The following is a 20,414-nucleotide window of genomic DNA, read 5'->3' on the forward strand; positions in this document are numbered from 1 at the left end:
ATCCAGGGGCTGCTGTGTCCATCCAGGGCAGGGGCTGCTCTGTCCATCCAGGGGTTTCTGTGTCCAAAAAAATAAAAGCTAATAATATAATTAATAAAAAAATAATATATATATTTTTTTGTGCTGTACCCCAGTGTACTATATTATTTATTTTTTTACTGTGACGCTGCCTATCAGCCCGCAGTGTAATATTCATAGACATATTGCTTGTGACACTGTAAGTGGTAGCACAGTGTATAATAAATAATGTGACACTGTTAGTGGGAAACGCAGTGTAATTGGAAAAAATATTGACACTGTTAGTGGAAAGGCAGTGTATTCGTAAAAAATATTGTGACACTGTAAGTGAAAAATGCAGTGTACAGTATTCATAAAAAATATGGATACTGTTAGTGGAAACGCAGTGTATTCGTAAAAAAATATTGTAACACTGTTAGTGGAAAATACTGTGTATTCGTAAAAAAATATTGTAACACTGTTAGTGAAAAACGCAGTGTATTCATAAAAAATTTTGACACTGTTAGGGGAAATGCAGTGTATTCGTAAAATATATTGTGACACTGTTAGCGTAAAATGAAGTGTATTCGTAAAAAATATTGTGACACTGTTATGGTGTAAAACGCAGTGTATTCATAAAAAATATTGTGACACTGTTAGTGGAAAATGCAGTGTATTCATAAAAAATATTGTGACACTGTTAGTGGAAAATGCAGTGTATTCTTAAAAAGTATTGACATAGTGGAAACATAGTGTATTCATAAAAAAATATTGTGACACTGTTAGTGGAAAATGCTGTGTACTCGTAAAAAATATTTACACTGTTAGTGGAAACGCAGTGTATTCGCAAAAAATATTGTGACTGTTAGTGGAAAATGCTGTGTACTCGTAAAAAGTATTTACACTGTTAGTGGAAAACGCAGTGTATTCATAAAAATATTGTGACACTGTTAGGGGAAACCCAGTGTATTCATAAAAAATATTGTGACACTGTTAGGGGAAACCCAGTGTATTCGTAAAAATATTGTGACACTGTAAGTGGAAAACGCAGTGTATTCATAAAAAATATTGACACTGTTAGTGGAAATGCAGTGTATTCATAAAAAATATTGTGATGCTGTAAGTGGTAGCACAGTGGGTCTCATTCAGACCCAGTCGCAAGCGCTGATGCGCTCACAACCGGGTCAATGGTTAGCCCTGTGCACGCGCAGCATCCGCACTACGCATGCGCAAGTCCCGGAGCGAGAGAGAAACTCTCTCGCTCCAGAGCTCTCTACAAAAGGGGCGGCTGTCGATCGACAGCTCACCCCGTTTTGTGGGCGGCCGTACTGACATCATCAGTGATGTCAGTGGGGAGCTTACTGCTCGATCAGAGCAGGAAGCTCCCTGGGGCTTGCTGTTGCCGAGATCCTTAGGGTCTCGTCGCAAGCCCCAATGGTCGCGATGGTGTTCACCATCGCGACCATCAACCTAGTCGGTCGCTCAGCTGTGGGTGGTAACCCACAGCTTAGCTAGCGACCAGGAGGCCGCACTAAAAAAAGGAAGCGGCCGCCCTCATTCAGAGAGAGCGATCGCTTCTTGTGACCGCCTCTGAATGATGGCCAGTGTGTTATTCTTTTCTTATTCATAAAAAAATCTTGTGACACTGTAAGTGGAAACTTCCCAATTTTACAATATAATAACACAAAGTTAGCAATAATAAAATTCAACTTTTCAATTCTTTCCTCAATCGTGAATAAATGATTAGTCTATACACCAACTACAAGACTACAACAAACTGCTAAATAACGTGAATAATAATTTAACCATAATGAGATCACAAATGGCACAGCTGAGATTCACATAAACATATTTTCAAAAGGTGAAAATTGAGGATATGGTTTAAAAAATGGAATAAAGCAGCTAAAACTGCGTTCTCTGATATAGTGTCCCTACTCCCTACCCATGGTCCCTCTACCTGAATTTCAGAGAGTCAGAGGGGCAACTCCATGCAACCGTATTCCAGAGTGGAGCTGCTCCTCCTGTAGCCCAAGTCAGAAGATGTGTAGGGGGTGTGGTGATATAGACTAAAATGGAGCTCACATCCACTAAAGTGGACAATGAATCCCCAATCTAACAGGGAGTGCAGCTGTAATTTATACACAACACAGGATGGGATGATGATATAGGCTTGGGTGTATGTATAATCTGGGGTGATGGTAAAGGCTGGGGTAACGATATAAACTGTGGTTATAGGCTGGGGTGATGCCTGGGCATAAGACCAGAAAAGCCACATCTTGGGTGTGGAATTCTTTTAACCCAAATCCTAACAAAAGTTGTGAAGGCATCTCTACCATTTGTAAAGTCAAAATTAGTAGAGATATGGACCTTAACCATCTAGGAACCTCCACCGAGTTACGTCATCTGCAGGGCAACCATCAAAAATGTTTTTGAAAAATTCATAAACTTTGGATAAAAAAGTAACAAGCAGTCCAGCGTCAGCTAGCTCCCTTCTCTCTGATAGATCCAAGCACCTGCCATCTTCACCACCAACACCTTCATCAACAATATCCTCAATCATGAAGCGATTGGTTTGTTTGGGCCCCCACAAAACAAGCTACCAATGGGCTGCTGGCAATGGTCTCTACGTGCACAAACTGGCTTTACAGAGGCAACATGTTGTCGCCATCATCATCATCATCATCTGATTCCTCACCCTCATCAGTGTATACATCATCTTCACACAATATTAATTTGTCCCCACTGGAATCCACCATTACAAGTGCCTCTGTAATTTTTGCACGTAATTGATGGTAAAGGTCTTTCTTGTAGAATTTGTAGTTCATTTTGATGGACATCATCTTTTCCACATTTCGGGGAAGAAGCCTCATAGGCCGATCACTGACAAGGTTCCCGACTGTGCTGAAGACTTTCTGAGTACACACTGGAGGGTGGGAAGCTCAAGTACAGCAAAGCCAGTTTGTGCAAGGGCCTCCAAATTACCTTTTTTTCCTGCCAGTAGTCAAACGGACTGTCTGACATGCCTATTTGGATGCTATCATTAAAAAATTTAAAATAGTCCTCAACCATTCTTTGAATGGTGACCATATCAGATGGAGTCACGGTAGAGGTGTCATTAATTGTAGTCAATGCTGACCTGACCAGATGTCAAAAGTTAAAACTTGGTTGTGTTGACTCATCTGCATCACCAGTGGGTGTTTTGAAAGTTTAGTTTTTTCTCGGCAGATGCACTTGCTGGAGAAACTGAAGAAGAAGCCATCGCTGCATCACGTGCCACTTGAGCTGACAATTTGCTCACCAACAATTCTTTACATCTCATCAGATCTGTGTCCATTGGGAAGAAAGACACAACATTTTCATCCCTTCTGGGATGAAAATCCACTCCCAGCAGCAGCAGCAGGCATGGCGCTCAAGATTCTCAAAAAAGACACAACATAACACTTAAACCTTGAATCTTGCATTTGCTCTGTTCCGATTGTCCACATACCTGTGCTGGTTAAGTGAACAGTGGGTTCAACTGCAGTTTGGAGGCCACAACTGTTTTTTTTAATGTCCCTGTACAGGTTCGGAAATGCTTTTCAAGTGGAATCTTTGCAAAGGATTATTTAACAGTCAATTGTTTTGGAATGCACTACTAAAAGTCTTCCTGATGAAAATCCACTCCCAGCACTAGCAGCAGGCATGGCACTCAAGGATTCTTCTGGGGCAAGGACTGATATGAAGTAAATCCCCTCCCCTTCTCCCTCATAAATTTACTTCGGAATCAAAAAATTTTAATTTACTACTAATTAACCCTTCCTGACCCTGCCTTCAACTACATACATACTCCAAATCCCTCAGGCCTCTTGAATAATAAAAACATTTGTTTTCTGATGTGCCATGTTGGAAGTTGAACTGCGACGTGTTTGTGCCACCCACTGCTACCGCTTAGCTTAGTCAGCCAACTAGCTTGGTGCAAATTTTGGGCCTAAACTGGATGAAAACAATATTGTGAGCTGTGAGGTGGTCAAAATTGACTGGAAATGAGTGGAAATGAATGTTATTGAGGTTAATAATACTGTGAAAACAAACAAAAACCCAAATTATTTGAATTTAGCTGTTTTTATAATTTTTTGATAAAAAATACAAAACCAAAACACGCATGGGGCGGTTTTGGCAAAACCAATCCAGATCCAAAACACGAGGAGATACAGATCCAAAGCCAAAACACAGGGGTCGGCTCACATCTTTAGTCATGATGATCAATCACTGCATATCCTTCGGCACACATCACTCCTACCTCATCACTCATCAATCGCTGCTCTCATTTGACAAATGATGGTGTCTGGTCCGACTCTGTTGTTTTTGTCTGACAAATAATAATGTCCAACTCTATAGAAAAGTACGCATTCAATTAATAATCAGCTTCAAACAATAGATAACAAATACAAAACACTCAATCATTTGTAGCCCTGCCAAAAGTGTGAAGATGACTGGAAGCACGGAGGTGGTGGAAGATGACCTACTTCCGGCGAGGACAACGCAGTCGGTGTGGCTGGGCCAGGCTTGGGTCAGCTGAAGCACCAGGACAGGTAAATCTAAGGCTATGGGCCTGATTCATAATGGATTGCAACTGCGATCGCAGCTGCAAGTACGCACGCAGACCCGCTGCGAAATTACGCTAGTGTTTGTAATTGCAATGCCGTCGCAGCCCAACAGAAAAACGCCAACTTCAGCATCTGTAATAACTTACAAGTCTTCCAAAACACCGGTACCATCAAGTAACATCGGAGCCTCACGCACAATTGCACAAGGTCAAACCTTACTCAGAAATTGCTAAACCTCCTGTATGCAGTGAGAGCTCAGGCTGCGTATGCCACTGCAGTGGCTAATTTATACATGCCCCTGCAACAGCGCTGGCATGCCTGCGATTCCCCTGCCACCTCCCCGTCAACACCCCCAAATGCCCACTTCCTGTTAATCACTCTGCGATGGAACAGCGTGATCTCTGCGATTGCAGTGGTGTCACGCGCACTGTGATGCATGCGCAGTATGCAACAATCCATCTGCGTGCATAATCGCCTAGTAATCGCAGTTGCATAGGCAAACGCAGGGGGGGTTTCCGGTTGCCTGGAAACCCCCCCTCCCCAGCCCACATCATGGCCACAATAGAAATAGTAATATAATAGAATTTTAGAGTTGCATGTTCTTCTCAATATCACTAATTAATAAACATTCAGCTCAGGCAGGATGGCTCTACCGCCGTATTTAATGGCTTACTCTGATCGCTGCTCCTTTATATATTGGAATTATGACATATACTGCACTTTGTATGATGCATATTAAAGCTGCATAAGTGATAATTATGTCCTCTTTATGGCCCCATCACTTTAAAATCAAGCATTTGGAAACCACCCTCTAGAAATCCTGTGTTTGCCACTGAGTTGCGATCCCGTAATGAAACACCAGTGTTCGGGCACAAGGCCCGTGGGTCACGGCAAGGAACTAGGTCTGTGGCACCAGAAGGAGCACTTGGTCCGGCCGATATCAGGGGGCATTTGGCTCAGTCATGGCATGCTTGGTTGCACTAGGCCAAGCCCCAAAGGCACTAGGCACTATAGTAGTAAAGTCCCCGCTAGGCGGCACTAGGTCAAATCCCAAGAGCACTAGGCCCTGTAGACATTGTTCCTCCCCCCGGGTTAGGTGGGCAGTAGGGGCACTAGGCCCTATAGGTATTGTTTTAGCCCCAGGTTAGGCGGTGCTAGGCCGAGATCCTTAGGGCTGTAGCCCACATAAGATTGCATTCATTGCTGTTATGGAAGTCTCCGGGGTTAAGCAGTCAGGCCCCCATTAAAGGTAGACTACGCTAAACCATAGTATTTGTACCCCAGCCAGGTCCCCATTAAAGGTAGGCTGTTTTGGAAGGTACCTGATCGTACATTTGGGTGATGTATGCTGCATTGTTTCATAACAGTTATTGGATTATTGGGTGAATGCATTGTTGGGAATTCCAGGAGTAGCATATCAAGGGAGTGCACCACACACCGTCTGCATGTTGGGGTTGTCCACCGGGCCATCTAGAGTTAGGTCCTGATGTGAGAATGAGTAGACAGGGTGTAGTGGGTGGCACATGCTAGGGCAAGAGACTAGGGTATTGTAGTCGTGGGATGGGCTGTTCCTTGTCTTTATTTGCAGGTGCCGAGATCAGGACCATTCGTCTATCAAGGGGACCAGTGTAAATTGGTGAGCGTAATTCGTGTTTTCGTGTAATCTGTGTTTGTGTGTTATCCTTCCCTCCCCTTCCTTTGGACGTTTTCGTTCGGGTCGTACCCTTGTGCTTGGGATGCAGACAGGAAGCCGACAGTCGAAATGCCGACCGCCGGCTTCCCGACTGTCTAAACCCGGCAGGGGTCTAATGACAGGTGTTGAGATCCTGACGCCTGTCATTTTACCTACAACGAGAGCCTGACACCCGGCATACCGATCTAAGGTAAGCCGGGCGCCAGGTGCGGACAGACACTTGGGGGGGAGGTTAGGGTTAGGCACCCCTAAAGGAGGGTTAGGGGAGGGGGGTTAGATTAGTAATAGTTTAAATGCTTATCTGTCGGGATCTTCACTGCCGGTCTTCCAGTGTCGGGTGATACTCCATACCGATTCCTCTGAGAGCAAAGAGCCAATGGTGGTCATCCTGTGTTGGTCCGTGTTTCACACCGTAGGTCCGTCTCTGCCGTCCTCACCTGCCCCGGATCCCGGGACCGTCCACCAGGGGAGCGACGACGGCCTGAAGGTTCAAGTGAATGGCAGAGGTAAGTGCCCAAAGACACTTGCATGGCAGCAGGCTTTCTGTGCCACCCCCTAGCCACCCCTTCACAGATATAAAGTTTGTAACATTGCAAAAATTGCATACAGTATTCATCAAATTGCCTGACTGTGTATCAAAGGGTAATATTTAGATTATATTGAATTTTTTATTTTTATTTGAGCAACATGCAGAATGTTCAGGAAACGTTAGTCTGATCACCCGGGAGTCTGCACAGGTCATTACAAGATGTGACTTTGCACAAGATTCCTCATCCCCTTCTGGCAAATTTCACGTGAGTGCCTTTGTGAAATATATCACAAAATGAGTTCTGACATCAGCATCCAGGCTAACTAGACAATCCTGACAAGCAAATACCATTGTTTTGGAGAATTAACATTTTGCTGTTGCTTTGGGGGCTGTGGAGGAGGAAGGTTGACGGGTATAGAATAACTTCAGGTTTATCAAATTGAAGGAGTGCTGAAAAGTGGATTTTACTTTGTTGAGTTGTTTTTGCCCTCTCTAGTTTTATTTTAACAAAATATATAGATTTTCTGCCTCTCTTTTATTTACATTTTTCAGTATTTATAATGTGCCCACACGTTACGTGGTTTTATGTAGTGTCTAAAATGTAGACGAGTATTACAAAGGAACACTCATCACTACATTCCATCTAAGAGGATTAAAGAAGAACTAGTAAAAGACCCAGGTGAAAGGTCATCTGGTATCAGTATATTAGTAATGGAGGAAAGGGGTAACAGTTCGGGTGTGTATTTACACCCGAAGGCTGTCACAATAGATGGAAGATGGAAGGCCTCCTGTCACAATAGTGAAGCCGAGATATCAGTGTATGAATGAACTCAAAGAAATGGGTGTATATTACAGACATTTACATGCAAGGTTAGAGGTCATGATGACCCTAGTATGCGATCACCTGAAGCATGAGATGATTGACATGGACAATGTTTTAGCAGATTTTGGAGGTGTGAAGTTTTCTAGTTCCCCTTTTGTGTTACCATTCTGTAGGATGTCATTCTGTGCTGTATTTGTATAAGTTCTGCATTTTTTTTCAATTTATAGTCTATAAAAATATCTGGGGCGACATCGGAAAATTTGTCTGCTCAATTGCCTGGTTTGGGCTTCCATTTAAACGGGACTTCCCCCATTTGAGGACTGGGTCCTTCTGTCCCAATAGCTTTGATCCGAGAGTAAGGTACTGTATCTTTTCAAAAAATTCCCCATAGAGCAGTGGCGTAACTAGGGCAGGGCGAGTGTGGCACGTGCCCTGGGGGCGCCACCGGCCACGGTACCAGCTCGCCCTAGTTAGCCAGTGTAGTGCCGACCGCAGTGAGTGCGGTCAGCACTACACATTTACACAGGACCGGCGCTAGGCTTGCCAGCGCCGGTCTTGTGCTGCACAGCTGAGCCCCTTCCCTCCCCCTGAGCGCTTGCCCAACAGCGCCAGGAGGAGGGTGGCTCAAGCACTGGCTGTGATGTGTGTGTTAACCAGCAGCCAATGAGAGTCAGATAGACTCTCATTGACTGCTGCAGCCGCAGCACCCACTGCAAGAGCCGGCTCCCTTCCGGCTCCTGCAGTGGGTAATGGGAGAGACGTCATGACGTCTCTGCCAGAATGCAGAGCGCGCCAGCCCGGGAGGATTGACGTGCGGACGATGGCGGCGGCAGGACAAGCGTGGATTCAGGTAAGAATTTTTCTTATATTTATTGTTTCATTTCTGTGTATATTTATCGGGAGGGGGGGACCATTACTAAGGAGAGGACTACTACTGGGGGCACTGCTTCGGGGGGGGGACCACCACTACTGGGGACTACTACTAGGGGGGATACTACTGGAGGCACTGCATTGGGGGGGACCACTACTGGGGACTACTACTGGGGTGGGATACTGCATTGGGGGGGACCACTACTGGGGACTACTACTGGGGGCACTGCATTGGGGGGGAACCACTACTGGGGACTACTACAGGGGGCACTGCATCAAGGGGGACTCCTACTGGGGCTGGCCACTATATAAAGGGCACTGTATAGGGGGGGACTGCATTTGGGGACCACTACTGGGGGGGGAGACTACTACTGAGGGCACTGCATCAAGGGTTACTCCTACTGGGGCACTTTATAAGGGGCTTACTACTGGGGGCACTGCACAGGGGGGACTCTGACTGGGGCACTATATAAGGGGCTTACTACTGGGGGCACTGCACAGGGGGGACTACTACAGGGGCACTGAAAAGGGAGAACCACTACAGGGGGCACTGCATAGGAGGGATAACTACTGGGGGTCTGCATAAGGGGAACTACTGGGGGCCTGCATAAGGGGGGATCACTCCTGGGGGCACTGTATAAAGGGCACTGCATATGGGGGATCACTACTGGGGGGCTGCATAAGGGGATCACTACTGGGGGTACTGTATAAGGGGCACTACTGGGGGTCTGCATAAGAGGGGATCACTCCTGGGGGCACTCTATAAAGGGCACTGCATATAGGGGATCACTGTATAAGAGGCACTACTGGGGGCCTGCATAAGAGGGACCACTACTGGGGGTACTGTATAAGGGGTACTACTGGGGGCCTGCATAAGGGGGACTACTACTAGGGGCACTGCATAAGGGGCACTGCATTAAGGTGCAAATGGAAAGAAGTGTTCTCAGTGACAAGAAAGGGGTGTGTCATGTTGTTACACCCCATTTTTTTGTGGCTACGCCCCTTTTGGCCACGCCCATTTTTCACCGCACGCACACAGTGGGGAGAGGGGGAGGGGGGCATTTTCAAATTTGCCCTGGGCTCCAAATACCCTAGTTACGCCACTGCCATAGAGGCAAAATACATTGGTATCTTTTTTTTACAGTTGCCAGCTTCCACACTCCTTTGGACTTCCACGTTCCACAATGCTCCAAGACTGAGACACCAGGGGGTAAATTTACTAAAGTGCAAGTTTTTAGAGGTGGAGATGTTTCCCATAGCAACCAATTAGATTCTAGCTATTATCTTCTAGAAGGTGCTAGTTAAATGTTAAGTAAAATCTGATTGGATGCTATGGGCAACATCTCCACTTCTAAAAACTCTCACTTTAGTAAATTTACCCCCAGGAGAGGGACTGGCATCTGCAACATATTTATGAGTTAATACACACTTGCTGATGCTGACCAGTGACGAACGACGAACACAATAGTGTGTATGCCCCATTATTGGGAAAAACATGGGACATTCTTTTGAAGCCTTCGCATAGTAGATAGCGCCACCTATTGGAAAGTCCCAACATCACCTTCAATCTCCAAATCTTGTTTTATCTCGGCACCTGGAATCCTCTTATGTCTATATTTAGGTTTCCTTTTGCGTGGTATTCCTTCTATCTAATATCTTCCCAGAGCCACTGGTAACCTGCTAAAGGGTAAGAAATGTTCCACTAAACAAAGCTCTAACTTTCCAGTCTTATACATCCTCCCACAAACACCCCTCCCACCACCAAGTTCTCATTAGTAGTCGAGTACCTTGGTGTCAGCTGCTTTCCTCCTGTTATCTACTGAACTCTGCACCATACTTAGATGGACCTAATTACGTGGCAGACCCTTCAGTTTCCCTCTTCCATGTACAAGATCTTCCTAAGTGGAAAGAAAACAGGAGAGAATATTCCTTTCCTAAACTCCACGTAGGTCAAGCCCTTCTAGAGCATCCGCATTAAATCGCCGGCTATGGATTGTAGAGGCTGCTGGAGATTGATTCGGTGCTTCTGTTTGTCCTCTGGGTTTGCTGACTTCTTTGGGAAGAGAACACGTGGATAGATCAACCGTGATTGTTTTCTTATAATGAAAGCTATTGGTGGCATTATGTCACAGCCATGCCAATCTCTCTCTCGTCTGCTCCATACAGATAAAAGACCTGTCGCCTGTTATTTATATATAGCCCCACTACTAAACCAATGTTCTTTTCTCCCCTGCTCTGCTGTACATGTCACTGTGTCAGGCTATTAAAAAGTAAAAATAAATAAATAAATTATATATATATATACTGTATATATATAAAACTTTATATAACTTACGGAGCCATAAAACAAAGGTAAGTTCAGGAGAAAGCACTGCCAAATAGAAACTTCTCACATTGATCATTAATCAATACAATTTATTAATATATAAAGATATGGCCATATCCAAGACACAATAAAATACAATAAAATACAATGCAGTATGAATGATAATAAATAATGAATATATTAAAATGAATCAAGCTTAATCTGAGCATTTGGTTTAGCAGCAAAAAGAACCGTCAGAGAGGTTTTAATCGATCATTGAAAGTGCTCCACATTTCTTGGTATAGGTATTTCAATATGTACCCTCTGTTGCCTTAATAATACTCTTTGCTTCCTGGTCACAGGACAGTGAGAATGGATGACCCCTTAGTTGGTTAAGTGGACAGTTCGCTGTAATGTATCCAATCCACAACTTAAAGAGACTTAATAAACATCACCACTTATGTAGGTTTCACAAGATCTTATGTAGCAGTCTTAAGTAGCAATTGCCTTCACTGAGAGCGCCTCTTTAAATAAAGGTAACAATCCACTTGTGCAGCTTTAAATTTAATGTAAGGTATGCAGTCGGGAAGCCGGCGGGCCTAATCCCGACAGCTGGCTTCCCGACTGCTTTATCCCGGCGAGGGTGAAATGACAGGCGTCTAAATGTAGACGGCTGTCATTTTAGCGACGCCGGGAGATCGGCGCCCGGCATCCCGATCTAAGTGATTCCGGTCACCGAGCGCGGACAGCCGCGGGGGGGGGGGAGGGTTAGGTTTATGGCTACCAGGGGGGACTTAGGGTTAGGCACCCCCCCAGGAGGTTAGGGGTAGGCACGGGGGAGGATGGGTTATGGGGACTTAGGTTTAGGCGGCGGGGAAGGGGGGGTTAGGTTTAGGCACTTAGAGGGGGGATTAGGGTTAGGCACTAGGGGGAAGGTTAGGGTTAGGCACCCCTAAGGAGGGTTAGGGTTAGGGGGGAGGTTAGGTTAGTAAATACTTACCTGGGGATGATGGGGATTTTCACCCATGTCGGGCAGCTGATGTCGTGATTCTAAATCATACCGATTCCGGATGTAAAGACCCAGGTAATGTCACTGTTGCCCTTTAATGTTTGTGTTCAGGGATAATTGGTCAGTGATCTTGCTGCTGATCAAATAGTAATACTCACAGCCAGTTCTTAGTGTGATTTCTCATAGCAGGCAACTCAGTAAGGCACTTTCTTGTTGCACAGATGTGTGGAGACAGAATAAGGGAGCCTGTAACGCATTTCCCCACCTTGTATAAGGGAGCCTGTAACGCGTTTCCCCACCTTGTATAAGGGAGCCTGTAACGCGTTTCCCCACCTTGTATAAGGGAGCCTGTAACGCGTTTCCCCGCCTTGTAGTGTATCTCAGCAGCTTCCTTTTTTTATTTTTTTTTTAGCCATAAAACAAACCCTGAAATATCCAAGCGGTCTCGGCTTCAAGGGGTTAATTTTAAGATGTTATAATTAACATATAATATAATGTCATTAAAATGATGTAATTCATATGCAGAATAGTGATTGCATTTATTGTTGTTGTCAACATCAGCCCCCACCACACACTTCCCCCTCTCCCCTTCCTCTGCCCCTCTGGAATATTAGGTCTATCTGCAACAAGCTGGGATACATAGCTCATTACTATTATCCTTAACGTCCATAACCTCCTTAATGTCACCGAAACCTGTCTCTCCCCCTTTGACACCACTCCACCTGCAGTACCATCCTGTAGGAGTCTCTCTTTTCCCATCCCAGGCCTGGAGACAGACAAGGCATAAGTGTAGCATCCTACTTTCTTCCAAATGCATCTTTCAGTTTCTTCCGCAGAGCCCTAACAGAGCCCTAGGGGGTATATTTACTAAAGTGAGAGTTTTTAGAAGTGGAGATGTTGCCCATAGCAACCAATCAGATTCTAGCTATTATCTTCTAGAAGGTGCTAGTTAAATGTTCAGTAGAATCTGATTGGTTGCTATGGGCAACATCTCCTTTTCTAAAAACTGTCACTTTAGTAAATATACCTTCTAGTATCTATTTCCTCCTTCAAGGTCCATCTATCTCTTATATCCAATCCACCTTCCTGTTGCAGTCATCTAGCATTCTACCAGTCTTGTCTCCCAATTTATTAACGGTCATTCATATTTTTAGCCACAACCAGTGGGGTATGTATTATTGGTGCAGGGGGTGAGGTGCACAAGGTCTAATTAGGCCCACACCCTGGCTCACAGCCATAGACTATACTTGCCTCTCCGCTGGCAGGTGCATAAATCACTGGGAAATGGCCAGAGTCTACTCGTTACAGGCAATAGGGGGAGAGGGGCACACAGGGACTGCACACAGACCCCTTCACTCTTAGGGGGTCTATGTATAAAGCCTTAGAGATAAAGTACCAACTAATCAGCTCCTAACTGTAACTTTACAGACTGTGGGGTGCATTTATCAATGACTTTTATCATACGCAACAAGTTTGAAAAATTGCTGCATATGATAAATAGTGCTCCAGCCAATCAGCTCACAGTCATTTTTCAAACAGATGACAGTTGAGAGCTGATTGGCTGGAGCACCATTTATCATATGCAGCGAGTTTTAAAACTTTTTGTATATAATAAAACTTGATAAACGGGGCCCTGCATTTGAAAAAATGACAGTCAGGAGCTGATTGGTTGGTACTTTATAAATAGACCCCAAAATCTTTCCCTTGTGGGGGAGGAACCCCTTGATTCTTTAAGACCATGTGATGGATAATTTGGATCCTCTAACTGCCTGCTCTACACGTTTTACGCTTCATGGTCACACAATAATGGAAATCTGTGAGCTCACAAGTGTTAGGTGTTACACAGATGAATTCTTCAAGTCACTTTTCTCCAAATGATATCATTATGGGAGGGTGCAGAGTTGGGGCTTGGTCCTTGGAGCCTTCATGCACCAGTCCAACACTTTGGTAAATAGGGTGATACCCTAAATTCGGCAAAATCACCCATTTAAATGTTTAGGGTTATTTGCTAAATATCCCCCATAATATCTGTTTTAGCATATTTCAGTGTTTTTATGACATTAAGCAGCTTCTCCTTGTCTTTCCAGTACAATGAGCTTAATCTTCTGATGTGACATTTGCACACCGCTCATCTATGCAGTCTTTATCTGCTGGTTATTACAGTTCTTGTATGACGTTCGTAGCTCTGAGCTTTCCAAGATGTAGATTATAATTGCCTACTATTGATGCCCTATCTGTATGCTAATGATGCTCCGTCATTAGCATACAAATAAGAAATGGCTTTAACAGTCTATACTTTGCTGAAAAAGTGAACCTGGGCAACAGTCAATGTCTCTGTACAGTGACATCGCTAGGGGGTGCAGGCCACAGCGAGTGACACCATCGGAGAGGGGGGCAACAAAATAGTACAGCTGCTCTTCTGCGAGGATGGTTCAATAAGTAAGGTAAAGCGCTGCGGAATATGTGTGCGCTATATAAATAACTGGTAATAATAAGGTAACAAGGCTTCTCATGTGTGTAATGTTCTCTATTTCATTCTAATTTCCCACCAGGCCAGAGCAGGTAGACCATGGCTTCCCCTCACGGCCATTAGACTGAGTCTCATATCAGTCATACTGTCCCCACATCAGCTGTGAGATGGCGGGGCTGGCGGAGATATGGTCAAACATTGAGGTGTGTAGTGGGACCAGATTTCTGCATCTAAAGGGCTCATCAGCAGATGAAATTCATTGCTTACTCAAGGTTACGGTGATAACGTCATGTCACAGAAACAGGTTTGGGTTCGGGGCACTGCCTTTGATAATGGCAGGACAGACGTTCAAGATGAGCAGTGATCCGGTCGGCCAAGCACACCCACCACAGATGACAATTTGTGCCGCATTGAAGGTCTGATTGCGGAAGACAGAGGCATTAGAGTTAGTGATATTGCTGACAAACTTAACATCTCAGTAGGTCCTGTGCACAACATTGTTCATGAGCAACTGGGGTACAAGAAAAAGAGTTCACGCTGGGTACCGAAGCAACTCACAAGTTCACAAAGCCAATGGAATTGGATTGTCTTGACGTGGTACCATGAAGAGGGAGTGCAGTTCCTGCAGCGTATTGTTACAGGCGATGAAACGCGGGTGCATCATGTGACGCCAGAGATGAAGCAAGCGTCCATGACATGGAAACACGCATCGTCCTCACCTTCAAAGAAATTCTAAGTAACTCCATCAGCAAAAAAGGTCGCGGCGACTGTGTTTTGGGACCACAAGGGCGTGCTTCTTGTTGATTTCCTCACCAAGGAGAATACTGTGAATGCTGTCCGCTATTGTCACACATTGAGTCAGTTGCAGGGGGCAGTTCGTCGAATAAGTGGCCCAGGTTGCTGCGAACAGGCGCCGTATTGCTGCACGATAACGCCAGGCCAACCACACGCGTGGGTTTGTAATGGCGCTACCATTGGGATGTACTGGACCATCCTTCCTACAGCCCTGACTTGGCACTGAGTGATTTCCATCTCTTTGGACCATTGAAAAAACACCTGAGTGAAAGGTGATTCACAACTGACGGTTAAGTTCAGCAAGCCTCAATGTCCTGGCTTCAGGTGCTTCACACCTTGGCGTACCGTTCGAACAAATGCTTATACAAGTATGGGGACTATGTGGAAATATAATCTGTACCAAGGCCATACTATTGATAATACGTATATGTACAAGTTAAATAAATGTTAGCTTATTTATTGAACCACCCTCTTTTTTTGTGTCACCCCCTCGTGTGACCAAGCAGAGCTGCAGCGGTGAAGGGTGACACGTGCATGTGGGCATCATCCGCATTGTGCTGGGAGAGGCTGAGGGCTTCCCAGCAGCTCCTGGAGCACTGGGCAAGCCCCCAGTATGACGAGAATGACTGTGTGTTACGCCATCAAAATGGCACAAGTCCACGCCCCCTTTTGCTTGCGAGCGGTCTGGAGGTGCCGCACAAGGTGTCACCACCCTTTGTGACTCCTCTGTTTCTATGGTCTCTATTATGAAATAAATGGAAACATCCTGTGAAGTTTTTGCATAATATATAAATAAATACTAATAAAGGGACCTGGCACCTCAGTCTTCCTCCCGCTCCACCCCGAGTCCTGCCCCCCGTTCTGTCCTGCCCTGCCACCTTTCCAGGGCCGTAGCTAGGGTAGTGCGGCCGGTGCCATCGCACAGGGCACCACAGGTCAGGGGGCGCTGTTTGGGCTTGTCAAATTTCTGTTTATTATCATTCTTGCTTGTAGCTTCCTCTTATTTCATCCCTAGCATCTCCTGGCCTCCCCTATTTCTTCCCTGGCCCTTCCCCATGAAGCCATGGCCCTTTTTTGGGTGCATTATGTCCCTTTGAAAAATGAGGGGGGCGCCAATGCTCTTTCTGACACAGGGCACCAAAAGTCTAGTTACGGCTCTGCACCTTTCTATCTGCTGCTCCTCTCTGTCTATGGTACTGCATTTGGTCTCTGCTAGCGTAGGTGTAGAGGAACATTTCACTGGATTCCTGAATGTTCTCGAAACGACTGGCTTGGGCTTAACAAGAACTATTCTACAGGAAATAATTTGTCTTGGATCGTCTTGGCTTGGACTTGTTTAATTGTCATTGTCAGGGATATGACATGGGGGATAAAGAGTGCGATAAAAAGTCTTTAAAAAAATACTTTTTGCTTTTCATACCCCATGTGGACGCCATATTTGGAACCCATTGCCCAATGATCCTGGCACCTCTTGTACTGAAGCTGAACTCATGTAAGGACTTGGGCCCTCATTCAGAGCCGTACGCTCTGAGCAGAGCGCACGCTCTGAATGAGGGCCGTCCTCCATAACTATGGAGCGTCCTCCTGGACGCTCGTATAGCTGTGGGTCACCACCCACAGTCTATACGAGCGTGCAGTTTGATGGCCGCAATGGTCAGGACCAACGCGACCCTCGAAACCGCGAGCCGGAGCCTGCGGTTGAGGTTTTCAACCGCAAGGCCCGGAGTGATTTTGGCTCTATCAGAGCCAAAATCACTCCCACTGACATCACTAGTGATGTCAGTGGGCCGGCTTCTGACGGTAGGCGTTCCCTTAGGAACGCCCCCGTCAGGGAGGCACGCCCCTGGCACGCCCACCAAAGGGGGCGTGCTGTCAATCAACATCGACAGCACGCCCCCTTTGATCAGACACAACGAGCGAAGGAAAGTCCTTCGCTCATCGCGTCTGGCTCATGCGCACGACGGAGCTCCCTCCGTCGTGCGCATGCTCAGTGCAGAACATCGACCCACTTGCGAGCGGACAGCCGCTCGCGAGTGGGTCTGAATCAGGCCCTTTATACTGTAGATCACTTGTTGCTTTTTGTAATAGGTGATCAATACTATTTAAAAAGGTTACCCTGAATCTCCTTAATCTTACAGGGAAAAACTTGAAATTATAAAAGTTGTGAGATATAAATTACATGAAGTTTTTGATGCAATAGTTGAGGTTTCTGAAGATACAGTAGTAAGGCAAACGCAAAAAAACCCAGCTAAAAAACAACCGAGTGAATCTGATTTATCAACGACTTTTATCATTCACAACAAGTGATAAAACTTGTTGCGTATGATAATGGTGCTCCAGCCAATCAGCTCCCAACTGTCATCTGTTAGAAAAGTGACAGTTGGGAGCTGATTGGCTGGAGCACCATTATCATACACAGCAAGTGTTATCACTCATTGTGAATGATAAAAGTTGTTGACAAATAAGACCCCGAATCCCTTGCTAGAGAGACATCATCATATGAATTTTCACGTTCCCTTAGTAAATGGTTGGACACACTGGTAAAAGTAAACACCATGATGAAACTGTGACAAAGAAATGATATGCAGGTAGACTGAACTGCAACCCCGCTTGGACCCAATTTATGTCCTGGATAAAGGGTAATAGTTATACAGGATTCAAACCTGCAAACAGTTCAGCAAATAAAACCGCACAAGCGTCTGCACAGAGACTGAGCGCGTGTGCGGCGTGACGTCATCACATCACGTTACGTGAGGCCCGTGTAGAACTGCTTAGATGCAGCAGGATGTCGGAGCCCAGGATGTTCTAACAAGTAGTGGTAGCCGTGGATGGTAATTACATTTATGGCAGTCTGGACCACCCCTTAGTTTCACCTATGCAAGTAAGTAACAAATGACACAGGGATACCAAAGGTTTAACAGCAGTAGGCAATCTTTGTGGAATATAGCAACCTGGAGCTTAAGGTAATGCTGGGCATTGTAGTGCGCCAGGTGTGAGCTGGGCAATTGCACTGGCGTATGGTAGCCCTTGTATCCTACTATATATCAGTGGTAGTATAGGGTACTTGGGTTTATGTTTGGGCACTGAAATGACTCTGACGTTGGTGAGAGTCTCAGAGTCCATCCTGTACTAATGGATTCAATGGAGTAAAGGCACAGAGAGACACCGCATGTCAGAGGTCGGACAACTACTGACTGACCTCCTGTAGGTCCTAGTGACTGCCGGCTCAGATTCCCATGCCTAACCCTTCCCCGCCCCCCCCCCCCCACCCGTGGCTAACACCTACCCGGCCCCCCTATACTTACAACCGGGATGCCGGCTGTCGGGATTCCGCTGTCGGCCTCTCCAGCCATGGCGGAATTCCGTTGACGGTCTTCTCGCGCTGATCGGGATTACAGCCCTGGGATTTCGTCAGTCTGCATTTCGGCCGTCGGTAAATTAACCGCATACCCTGAAAAGGGCCTGTCAATCAGAATGCAGCATATAGGGCACTGCGAGCGATGTCGAGACCTGCACTTGCGGCATCTGCATATTCGCAGATCTCAAACCATCGGACATGTGCGTTACCATCAAATTAACGTACTTCCTTCAATCATGCCCTGTATCGCCTCTGCTAAAATAAAATCTGGAGCAGCGTCCAGCTGACCACTCATGTACCTCACTGTTAAGACAGCCCTGACTATGAATCACTGTAGGCGATACTGAATATTTAACACGGAACAGCAGCTTAAATCAAATAAATCAACTTTATCCGCCAGACCCTTGAAAGTCGTCTCTCCTCAACTTTTCAGAAAACATTACTTTAAGCCTCTATTATGCTTGGCTGAGTGACGGCATGTCACTGTACCTTAAGCATACAAATCCTTGAAACTTTCTATCAAAACTTCCCTGTCCTACTTATATGGAAAGCGGCTATGCAGTGACTGGATGATTTATTAGCTACTCTCCCAAGGACAAAGCTGCGATACTTGCTACGAAATGAGGCCACCTTCATAACACATTCTGTTTGGATAAGGGGGCGTCTGAGGAGTCAATTTTGTGCCAGCGCACGGTTAACAAGGAAGTAATGGCGACATCTCTTCAAATATATATGTCGGCATATTCACATGCTGGAGGGACGCAGTCAGTCAAGTTTTGAGTGATGTGAAATGTGCCAGGAACACATCAAATTCCACATGGCTGTGTCTCGGAGACGGCATTAAGTATAACTATAAAATTGGCGATTGTCACGAGGCATCCGGGAACTCATAAATTATTCTCTGAGAAGTGAGTTTTCCCCGGGGCTTTGATTGTTAAAATCTAAGCCATAGCTGCCATTTATTCTGCTCATGGAGGTCTATATAATGTATATCGTTAGGTCAATGGAATGCATTGATCAAGGCTGAAGCACTTGCAGTAACAGAATTCAAAGGCAAAGATGCCCAGCTGCCCACATAGGCTGGTCACATCTGTTTCCTTGGTTATAGACAGGAGATAAAGAAGGCTTTCGGTGGACGGCTTGGCATGGGGAAGCGGACGGCGTGCCAGAGTGACACATATGAGATTACTTTCTGCTTATGCTAGGGAAGCACAGGCTCCCCTGTCAGTCTCAAACTCCTGTTTAATTCATTGATTTAATGGCATGGTCAAGCAAGCAAAAATGTTATAAAAAAAAAAAAAAGAGATTATACACCAATTATTTGTCCCAGCTGCATTACTATCAACTGCCAATGTTAGAGCATTTATAGGACTATATTGGCTATGCAGTATTAGGTCTGTAAAGGGGGAATTCTCTGCAATGGTCAGGCGATGGCACGTCGCAGCCAATGGGCCCCAAGAGAGGGGGTAGCTACAAAGTGCCCGGGCCTACCTGGTGACTCATGGTCTGACAAAGTGGTACAGCAATGCCCCCGACATGGTGTAGCCATGCAGCTTTCTGCAATGTGCCTCTATGATTTGAAATGGAGGCTCTAGCTCTCCCAATATTGCCAAATGGGTCTTCTGGCATATGCCCCCCGTGTGCTAATCCGAACCACACATTATTTATTAACACACAGTTGACATATGAGTTAATGTTCACACCAGCGGATGCCCTGAGATAGGGGTGTAACTAGGTATTTGAAAGCCCCATAGCAAAAGTTTGTAAGGCCCCTATGTACCACCCAGTGGTGAAACGTATATTACACATGTAACTTTGACAAGGAAGATGGCCCCCCCCTCAGCCCTGGGCCCCATAGTAGCTGCACCCCTTGCACCTATGGTAGTTACACCCATGCCCTGAGACAATGAACAGCTCAGTTACTTAACCAGTGGAGTGATTTATTGATGTGACACTGTAACGTAGCATTTCACATGCAG

The sequence above is a fragment of the Taudactylus pleione genome, unplaced genomic scaffold (genome assembly GCF_031769625.1).
Source record: "Taudactylus pleione unplaced genomic scaffold, aTauple2 ptg000212l, whole genome shotgun sequence".
NCBI classification, from domain to species: Eukaryota; Metazoa; Chordata; class Amphibia; order Anura; family Myobatrachidae; genus Taudactylus; species Taudactylus pleione.